This window comes from Oncorhynchus masou, chromosome 15 (assembly GCF_036934945.1).
Source record: "Oncorhynchus masou masou isolate Uvic2021 chromosome 15, UVic_Omas_1.1, whole genome shotgun sequence".
Taxonomy (NCBI): Eukaryota; Metazoa; Chordata; class Actinopteri; order Salmoniformes; family Salmonidae; genus Oncorhynchus; species Oncorhynchus masou.
Genome location: NC_088226.1, coordinates 47,860,639 through 47,870,937, shown reverse-complemented (window position 1 = coordinate 47,870,937; position 10,299 = coordinate 47,860,639).

Genomic DNA, 10,299 nt, shown 5'->3' with positions numbered 1-10,299 from the left:
GCCACCTTTTAACCAAAGCATGGATTGCTGTTGTAGATGAATGAATGCAATGTTTAATAATAATAAACTACATTCAGCAATCTGAATCCATTATCATGTGAATAAATGCAACTGGCCCCGTGTGTCTCTGGAGCATCTAGTCAAGGTAGTGACACTCAGTATGAATATAATGAACATGTCTCTCTTGCACCATTATGCAATTATTAAGAGGCTAGTTACAAATAGCTAACCCTGGCGACCGATGTTCTAGCATTCATTTATTGAGTCAAGTAGATCAGGGACATCAAGGTAGAACCCAAGCATATGTGGGGCGGCAGTGTAGTCTAGAGCGTTGGACTAGTAACCGAAAGGTTGCACGTTCAAATCCCGAGCTGACAAGGTACAATTCTGTCGTTCTGCCCTTGAACCCACTGTTCCTAGGCCATCATTGAAAATAAGAATTTGTTCTTAACTTACTTGCCTAGTTAAATAAAAGTGTATAGTGTAAATCATATTTAACAATAGACCTACTAAATTAAAGAATCAAAGATTTACTCAGTAAAACAAGGAATGCATTTACTCAGTTCAACTAATAGTCTTGAAATACTTAATACTCAAACAATTAGTGTACATGAATTCCCTGACACCTTACAGAATACACAGAGTAAATGATTATCAACTAATTAAGACTTAATGTGTCTTCAGTTCAGAATAACCTCTAAGAGAAAATACACACAGGAGCTTGGAAGCAAGTTCTCTAAGCTATATGGAGTTGTTTTTAAAAGGTCATACCAAGGACCACATTGAATAACAGTTTCACTACATGGAACAGATAAGTCAAAAATAAATAATCTAAAGTATGTTTGTTCTGAAGTGTCCGTTCTATATTTGAGGAAGATCAGGAAACATTTATTTTCTACATGTATTTAACCCCTTATTTTTGACACTAAACAGTCTCCATATATAAAGTACTTCCATTCATTTTCTCAACTGGTACCGGGGGACCTTCCGACAAGTCCTGTGAGGCCTGTGGGCATCCTAGATGTAGCCCAAACTGTTCGGACACTACACACAGAAGTTGGCAGATCGGCAGTACCGAGACGCTTGTCAGATTGTAAAGCAAAACGAGAACACCATCGTGTTTGTTAGAGTCTCATCTTTCCATAGAGGGGTCATAATAGTTTGTAGTTTGGCAAACCATTTGGACACTACAGACAATTTTGTGAGAAGACAGATTTTTGGGATGTCATGGTCTGACAAACTCAGCTCTGTCACCTTTCATCGCAGATGCATAGATATGCGTCTCAATCCACCACCAGATGCAAAAAAAACACATCTCTAGTTTAAAATGACAGATTTTTCTGGGGATTATTTTATTATGCTAATTTGATTTTCCACGTGGGGTGTGCACATCGACCTTAGGGGGTTTTAACCAAATTCAAGTAGGTCCTCCCATCTAGAATGAACATTTCTTTGCACTTTGCCAGTTAACACAAAAGGCAGGAAGAAAACTCTCCGATTCTAATCTAATAGTTGTGCGTGGGTAAAATCACTGGGGAAGCCAAGCTAGAAAAAAAGCCATATTACAATCTATGTGTTGTGATAATTGCATCGTTTGCTCTATAAACTGTTCGTTCATATGCCTTGCGACCTTGATATTGATAGGGGCGGCAGGGTAGCCTAGTGGTTAGAGCGTTGGACTAGTAACCGAAAGGTTGCAAGTTCGAATCCCAGAGCTGACAAGGTACAAATCTGTCGTTCTGCCCCTGAACAGTTAACCCACTGTTCCTAGGCCGTCATTGAAAATAAGAATTTGTTCTTAACCGACTTGCCTAGTTAAATAAAGGTAAAATAAAAAATGTAAGCCTAAAGCAGAGACAATAAGAAGACACAGTGGTAGAATAAATTCAATGCCCTTTGTTTCATCACAAAACCAGAGAGCAACCTCTGTTCGGTGAAGTCCATAAAGCATATTGCATGGAACCTACAGAATGGTCAAGCAAGTTAATGTTTCCCACATTTTCGGACCACTGATTGATTTAGAACCACAGAGTTACCACAAGTCGCAAAGAAAACATTAGCTGCCTCCATTATTCCAGCACCATTTCAACTTCAAATCACCTCTGCTTAATACAGTGACAACTAAGATACTAAAAACTATTTAGTCTAGTCAACGTAAGCGAAATAAGATGTGGCTGTTCATGGTTCTGATTTATGTGTGTGCGTGCAGGTAGAAAAAACATGTTGACTCACCCTCTTTAATGTTGAAGAAACTGTCTATCACTCTGTCATACAGTACACGCTTTCATTTTTTATTGTCCTGGCTAAAAAGCTTGCTCGCTAGCCTAACTTCCTTTCATGGGCAACGTTAGCTAGTTAACATTAGCCTTCTACGTCTAGCTACATATTGAAGTTCCATCCTCTCAGGCCAGGGGCAGAATGTATGAATTTATGGTTGGATCAGAATTGCCGTTATAATCATTGGTCAGTACAGGGAATTAAGTAAAAGTCCAAATCCCCATCTCCATCCATGGCTAATTTAGGAAAGGGACAATTTTAGCTAGCTAGCTAGCTAGCTAGACACCGGAGGACAGAGTTTCTGTCAGTAATGTATGCACTCAATGCGTTTGGAGTGAAGCCAAACTGGCTTCCCGTGACACTTTGTTTTGTGTGCCAGGACCATTCACAGTTGAGCTCACTCAGTTTAGCTTAACTGATTGGTTATTATTTTTTAAACTTTAAAAAAAACTCTTTTAAATCAAGAGAGGCCAAATTCTCGATGGCTTTCCTTGCATTCAAAGCTACGGGCGGCAACAATATCATACTCTTTTGGACCAGACAGCATCAGAGACACTACATGACCACACGTATGTGGACACCTGTTCGTCGAACATCTCATTCCAAAATCATGGTCATTAATAAGGAGTTGGTCTGCCCTTTGCAGCCTCCACTCTTCTTGGAAGGCTTTCCACTAAATGTTCGAATATTGCTGCAGGGGCTTGCTTCCATTCAGCCACAAGAGCATTAGTGAGGTCGGGAACTGATGTTGGTCGATTAGGCCTGGTTCGCAGTTGGCGTTCCAATTCATTCCAAAGGTGTTCGATTGCATTGAGGTCAGGGCTCTGTGCAGGCCAGTGAAGTTCTTCTACACTGATCTTAACAAACTATTTTGTTAAGCATGTAACATAGTGGCTCATGCCCTTGCTATTATTGTGCTGAAAAGTTATCATATTTTTTTTATAAAGGGTACTTGTTAACTTACCCAATAAATATAAATATGTATACCGTGTAGGTTACCAAGTAGGTAAATAACATGCTAGTGGTTGTATTGCTTTAAAGGAGATACTCAGCTTTTGCCAAGCTACTCACTCCCGCTTGAAAAGCTGTTGAATGCAGTAGAGTTGCTGAAGCACGGTCTTGATCAAGGCACTTCCTGAAACGCACCCCCGCCAAAAATTACCACTGAGTTCTAAAATAAATTGTGCTAGTATGACAAGGCTTAAGTAAATACAAAATATGTTTGATTCTAAACTTTATACACTTCTGTTTAAGAATTAATTGATTACTAGAATTACAAGGAGCAAGTGCTCAACAAAATTAAGTTTGATCTGTATCCCCTATCAATGCACAAACAAGGAGCAAACTATACACACATCACACAATGGGATAGGTCATCTGATGCATTCCAAGTGTTTTTTGTTGTTGTAGTTAATCTCTTTTATAACCAATTGTAACATTACACATATTACTTTCACTACATTGGCATTCACCAAACACAAATTGTTAGATGGCTAACCATGAAAGCTCAGGCCCAGTAGATGTGCATGCACAGAGAAATAGTATATGTAAATCATTCTCCTACAATTTATTCAGAGAGCAGACACTCTTATCCAGAGTAACTTACAATTAGACTTACAGGAATAAGCAATAGGCCTATTTGCTAATCAAGCAGCTTGGCCTTAGATACACATGTGTAGACCTTCATGCAGTAAAAACCTGTAACCCTCAGCTAACACAATATGAACCCATGGCCCATACAATTGGCACAGTTCATGCTATCCGGCTCCATGTTCATCAACATTTGCTGCTGTGGTGACAGAATTGAGAAAGAGATATTGCATATGACTTTTGCCCTCAGAGACAAAAAATATATTTATTGGCTGCAAGGAATATGGGCGAAGTCACTCCAGTAAAGTTGCCCCCATCAAATTCCATTTAAAACAAACTGATCCACAAAATGACAATTGTGACAATTGTTGGCACTCCATAAGGATTCTTACTTGTGAAAAAATGAACTTCCATTGGCTCCCTTTAACTGGGGTATAAAAATAAAGCATTTTTCACCAATCACAATGTGGAAATGTCACGAGTCCGACTGAGGGTGGTTTCCCTTCCCGGTCGGGTGGCGCTCGGCGGTCGTTGTCACCGGCCTATTAGCTGCCACTGATTGTCTTTTCTCCCGCTCCTTATATGTTTATTGGTAGCACCTATGTGTATGATTAGTTTGTCTTTATTAGACAGCCAGCCCGCCTGGTTGTTGTGCGGGATTATTCTTTGTAACCTTCTGCTCTGTATCAGAGGAACGTGTTAGTTCCTAGTCGTGCCTTTTTTGAATCGCCATTTTGACATTCCCTGTGTTTTGGGGCCGTGATCATTGTTAGCACCCTGAGGTGCGTTTAGTGCATTAAAGTGCACAGCATTGTACTCTCTGTCTCCTGCCTTTGACTCCACACCCACGACACCCGGATTGTTACAGAATCCCGCACCTAAATTGAATGGAGTCAGCAGGAGCAGCAGCCAACCCCTCCCACTCCTCTCCCATCTCAGGCAGGAGAGGAGGCCACCCAGGATTACGCGCTGGAGTTCCGGACCTTGGCAGCAGGATCTGGGTGGAACGACAGGGCCCTTATTGACCACTACAGGTGTAGTCTCCGGGAGGATCCGCAGGGAGTTAGCGTGTCGGGACACCACTCTGTCACTGGATGAGCTGATAGACATGTCTATTCGACTGGACAATCTGCTGGCTGTCCGCGGGCGGGAGAGAGACCTGTGGTTTCACCACCCAGCCCCTCCGCTCCCATTCCGATGGAGTTGGGAGGGGCTGTGCGAGGGTACCGGAGGAGGAGGCCTTCCCTGCACCAACTGTGGTCGGAGAGGACACACGTCTGATCGGTGCTGGGGGGGTCCATCTGGGAGTAGAGATGGCAGGCGGAACGCTTCTCGATCACCCCAGGTGAGTCAGCATCAAACTCATCCAGAACCCCTTGTTGGCCACCTGTTTGTCTTAACTTTTTTCCTTCACTTTTTTCCTCTTCCCAGCATAGGGCGCTAGTCGATTCAGGCGCAGCTGGGAACTTCCGGGTTGGAGCGAGCGGTCCATCTACACTTCGGTCCGCAGGTAGTATAACTTTTCATTACATTTCATTATAGTACAACGGTTTGATTTGTCTAACCTTAGCAATTTCTTCTTAGCTAGCTACATAGCCGTCTTTGTATCAAAGATAATTGCGTAATTATCACCGTCCTAACGTAGTCTACACTGCTATCTGCCCAGCAGGGCTAACGTCCACCGTCTACCGAATACCAGCACTGTAGTAACTATTACACTCAACTGAACGACTTGATTAGTGTAGTGTTAGCTAGCTACATAGTTGTCTTTCTGTCTTGTATCCAAGATAATTGTGTAGTTTAGAGTGTGTAGACTTAGAGTGATTATCTTAATTTACCGAGGTTAGCTAGCCAGCTATTTGTCGTCCTTAACGTAGGAGATACTGCTAGCTAGCTAGCCAACAGCTAGCCAACGTCTACCGGAACGTCAACAACCCGGTCAACATTCCGCTTCACTCCACAGGTAGTGTCACATTTTCATTTCACTTCATTACAGTACAACGGTTTGATTTGTTTGATTGTAGCTAGCTAGCTACATAGCCGTCTTTGTATCAAAGACAATTGTGTAGTCTAGAGCGATTTTCTAGGTTAGCTAGCCAGCTATTGTCGTTCTTTTAACGTAACGTAACGTAATCCACTCTAGCTAGCCAGCTAGCCCCCGGCAGCACTGTAGAAACTATTACACTCAATGGCGACTTGATTAGTGTAGTGTCAACAACGCAGCCACTGCCAGCTAGCCTACAAAGTCAACAACGCAGCCACTGCCAGCTAGCCTACTCCAGCAGTACTGTATCATTTCAATCATTTTAGTCAATAAGATTCTTGCTACGTAAGCTTAACTTTCTGAACATTCGAGACGTGTAGTCCACTTGTCATTCCAATCTCCTTTGCATTAGCGTAGCCTCTTCTGTAGCCTGTCAACTATGTGTCTATCTATCCCTGTTCTCTCCTCTCTGCACAGACCATACAAACGCCGCACACCGCGTGGCAGGCCACCCTAATCTGGTGGTCCCAGCGCGCACGACCCACGTGGAGTTCCAGGTCTCCGGTAGCCTCTGGAACTGCCGATCTGCGACCAACAAGGCAGAGTTCATCTCAGCCTATGTCCCTCCAGTCCCTCGACTTCTTGGCACTGACGGAAACATGGATCACCACAGATAACACTGCTACTCCTACTGCGTGTGTTCTCGCACACCCGAGAGCTTCTGGTCAGCGGGGTGGTGGCACCGGGATCCTCATCTCTCCCAAGTGGTCATTCTCTCTTTCTCCCCTTACCCATCTGTCTATCGCCTCCTTTGAATTCCATGCTGTCACAGTTACCAGCCCTTTCAAGCTTAACATCCTTATCATTTATCGCCCTACAGGTTCCCTCGGAGAGTTCATCAATGAGCTTGATGCCTTGATAAGCTCCTTTCCTGAGGACGGCTCACCTCTCACAGTCCTGGGCGACTTTAACCTCCCCACGTCTACCTTTGACTCATTCCTCTCTGCCTCCTTCTTTCCACTCCTCTCCTCTTTTGACCTCACCCTCTCACCTTCCCCCCTACTCACAAGCCAGGCAATACGCTCGACCTCATCTTTACTAGATGCTGTTCTTCCACTAACCTCATTGCAACTCTCCTCCAAGTCTCCGACCACTACCTTGTATCCTTTTCCCTCTCGCTCTCATCCAACACTTCCCACACTGCCCCTACTCGGGTGGTATCGCGCCGTCCCAACCTTCGCTCTCTCTCCCCCGCTACTCTCTCCTCTTCCCTATCATCTCTTCCCTCTGCTCAAACCTTCTGCCTCCTCAACCCTCCTCTCTTCCCTTTCTGCATCCTTTGACTCTCTATGTCCCCTATCCTCCAGGCCGGCTCGGTCCTCCCCTCCCGCTCCGTGGCTCGACGACTCATTGCGGCTCACAGAACAGGGCTCCGGGCAGCCGAGCGGAAATGGAGGAAAACTCGCCTCCTGCGGACCTGGCATCCTTTCACTCCCTCCTCTCTACATTTTCCTCCTCTGTCTCTGCTGCTAAAGCCACTTTCTACCACTCTAAATTCCAAGCATCTGCCTCTAACCCTAGGAAGCTCTTTGCCACCTTCTCCTCCCTCCTGAATCCTCCTCCCCCTCCCTCCCCTCCTCCCTCTCTGCAGATGACCGTCAACCATTTTGGTCGGCCATCCGATGTTTGCTAAGTCTTAACGCTGGTTCTGCTCACACTGCCCTACCCTGTCTGACTCTCTCCAGATGAAATCTCGCTTCTTGTGACGGCCGGCCGCCCAACAACCTTGACCCTATCCCCTCCTCTCTTCTCCAGACCATTTCCGGAGACCTTCTCCCTTACCTCACCTCGCTCATCAACTCATCCCTGACCGACGTCCCTTCCGTCTTCAGAGAGCGAGAGTTGCACCCCTTCTGAAAAAACCTACACTCGATCCCTCCGATGTCAACAACTACAGACCAGTATCCCTTCTTTCTTTCTCTCCAAAACTCTTGAACGTGCCGTCCTTGGCCAGCTCTCCCGCTATCTCTCTCAGAATGACCTTCTTGATCCAAATCAGTCAGGTTTCAAGACTAGTCATTCAACTGAGACTGCTCTTCTCTGTATCACGGAGGCGCCCCGCACTGCTAAAGCTAACTCTCTCTCCTCTGCTCTCATCCTTCTAGACCTATCGGCTGCCTTCGATACTGTGAACCATCAGATTCCACCCTCTCCGAGTTGGGCATCTCCGGCGCGGCCCACGCTTGGATTGCGTCCTACCTGACAGGTCGCTCCTACCAGGTGGCGTGGCGAGAATCTGTCTCCTCACCACGCGCTCTCACCACTGGTGTCCCCCAGGGCTCTGTTCTAGGCCCTCTCCTATTCTCGCTATACACCAAGTCACTTGGCTCTGTCATAACCTCACATGGTCTCTCCTATCATTGCTATGCAGACGACACACAATTAATCTTCTCCTTTCCCCTTCTGATGACCAGGTGGCTTTCGCATCTCTGCATGTCTGGCAGACATATCAGTGTGGATGACGGATCACCACCTCAAGCTGGAACCTCGGCAAGACGGAGCTGCTCTTGGAAGGACTGCCCGTTCCATGATCTCGCCATCACGGTTGACAACTCCATTGTGTCCTCCTCCCAGAGCGCTAAGAACCTTGGCATGATCCACACCCTGTCGTTCTCAACTAACATCAAGGCGGTGGCCCGTTCCTGTAGGTTCATGCTCTACAACATCCGGGGTACGACCCTGCCTCACACAGGAAGCGGCGCAGGTCCTAATCCAGGCACTTGTCATCTCCCGTCTGGATTACTGCAACTCGCTGTTGGCTGGGCTCCCTGCCTGTGCCATTAAACCCCTACAACTCATCCAGGCCGCAGCCCGTCTGGTGTTCAACCTTCCCAAGTTCTCTCACTTCACCCCGCTCCTCCGCTCTCTCCACTGGCTTCCAGTTGAAGCTCGCATCCGCTACAAGACCATGGTGCTTGCCTACGGGCTGTGAGGGGAACGGCACCGCAGTACCTCCAGGCTCTGATCAGGCCCTACACCCAAACAAGTGGCACTGCGTTCATCCACCTCTGGCCTCCGCCTCCCTACCACTGAGGAAGTACAGTTCCAGCCCAGTCAAAACTGTTTGCTGCTCTGGCCCCCCAATGGTGGAACAAACTCCCCGCCCGGAGTCAATCACCACCTTCCGGAGACACCTGAAACCCCACCTCTTTAAGGAATACCTAGGATAAGATAAAGTAATCCTTCTCACCCCCCCTTAAATGATTTAGATGCACTATTGTAAAGTCTGTTCCACTGGATGGACGCTCTTATCCAGACTTACAAATTCACCAATTTGATCTCCAGGTAAAGCGTCTGCCAAATGACTTAAATGTAATGTAAATGTAAACTTTATGGATCGCGGACTCGCCCTTAAGTTAGGGGTCCACTTGTGATAGATTCTCCCTTTCCTGTGTCACGTGTACCCGTTGTCCCAGGAGAAGACGTTGGCGATGGAGACATATGTCATGGAGTCGCTGGGACAGGGTTACATTCGGCCCTCCATCTCACCCGTCTCCTCGAGTTTCTTTTTTGTGAGGAAAAAGGAGGGAGGTTTGCGTCCGTGTATTGATTATAGAGGTCTAAACGCCATCACAGTGGGGTGTAGTTACCCTCTACCTCTCATCGCTACGGCGGTGGAATCATTCCACGGAGAGAAGTTCTTCACAAAACTGGATCTCAGGAGCGCATATAGTCTGGTGCGTATTCGGAAGGGAGATGAGTGGAAAACCGCATTTAGTACCACATCAGGCCACTATGAGTACCTTGTCATGCCGTATGGGTTAAAGAATGCTCCAGCCGTTTTTCAATCCTTTGTAGACGAGATTCTCAGGGACCTGTGCGGGCAAGGAGTGGTTGTTTATATTGATGACATTCTGATCTACTCGGCCACTTACCCCGCGCATGTGTCTTAGGTACGCAAGGTGCTTGGGAGACTGCTGGAGCATGACCTATATGTGAAGGCTGAGAAATGCGTGTTCTCTAAACGAGCCGCCTCTTCTCTGGGTTATCGCATTTTCACCTCGGGGGTGGTGATGGAGGGCGACCGCATTAGGGCCGTGCGTAATTGGCCGACTCCGACCACGGTAAAGGAGGTGCAGCGGTTTTTGGGTTTTGCCAACTACCCCCGGAGGTTTATCCGGGGTTTTGGCCAGGTAGCGGCTCCCATTTACCTCACTGCTGAAGGGGGGCCCGGTGCGGTTGCAGTGGTCAGCAGAGGCGGACGGAGCATTCAACAAGTTGAAGGCGTTGTTCATTGATGCACCCGTGTTGGCACATCCGGACTCCTCTATAGCATTCATAGTGGAGGTGGACGCGTCCGAGGCTGGGGTGGGGGCCGTGCTATCACAGCGCTCGAGTACGCCACCAAAACTCTGCCCCTGCGCTTTCTTCTCAGCGAAGCTCAGCCC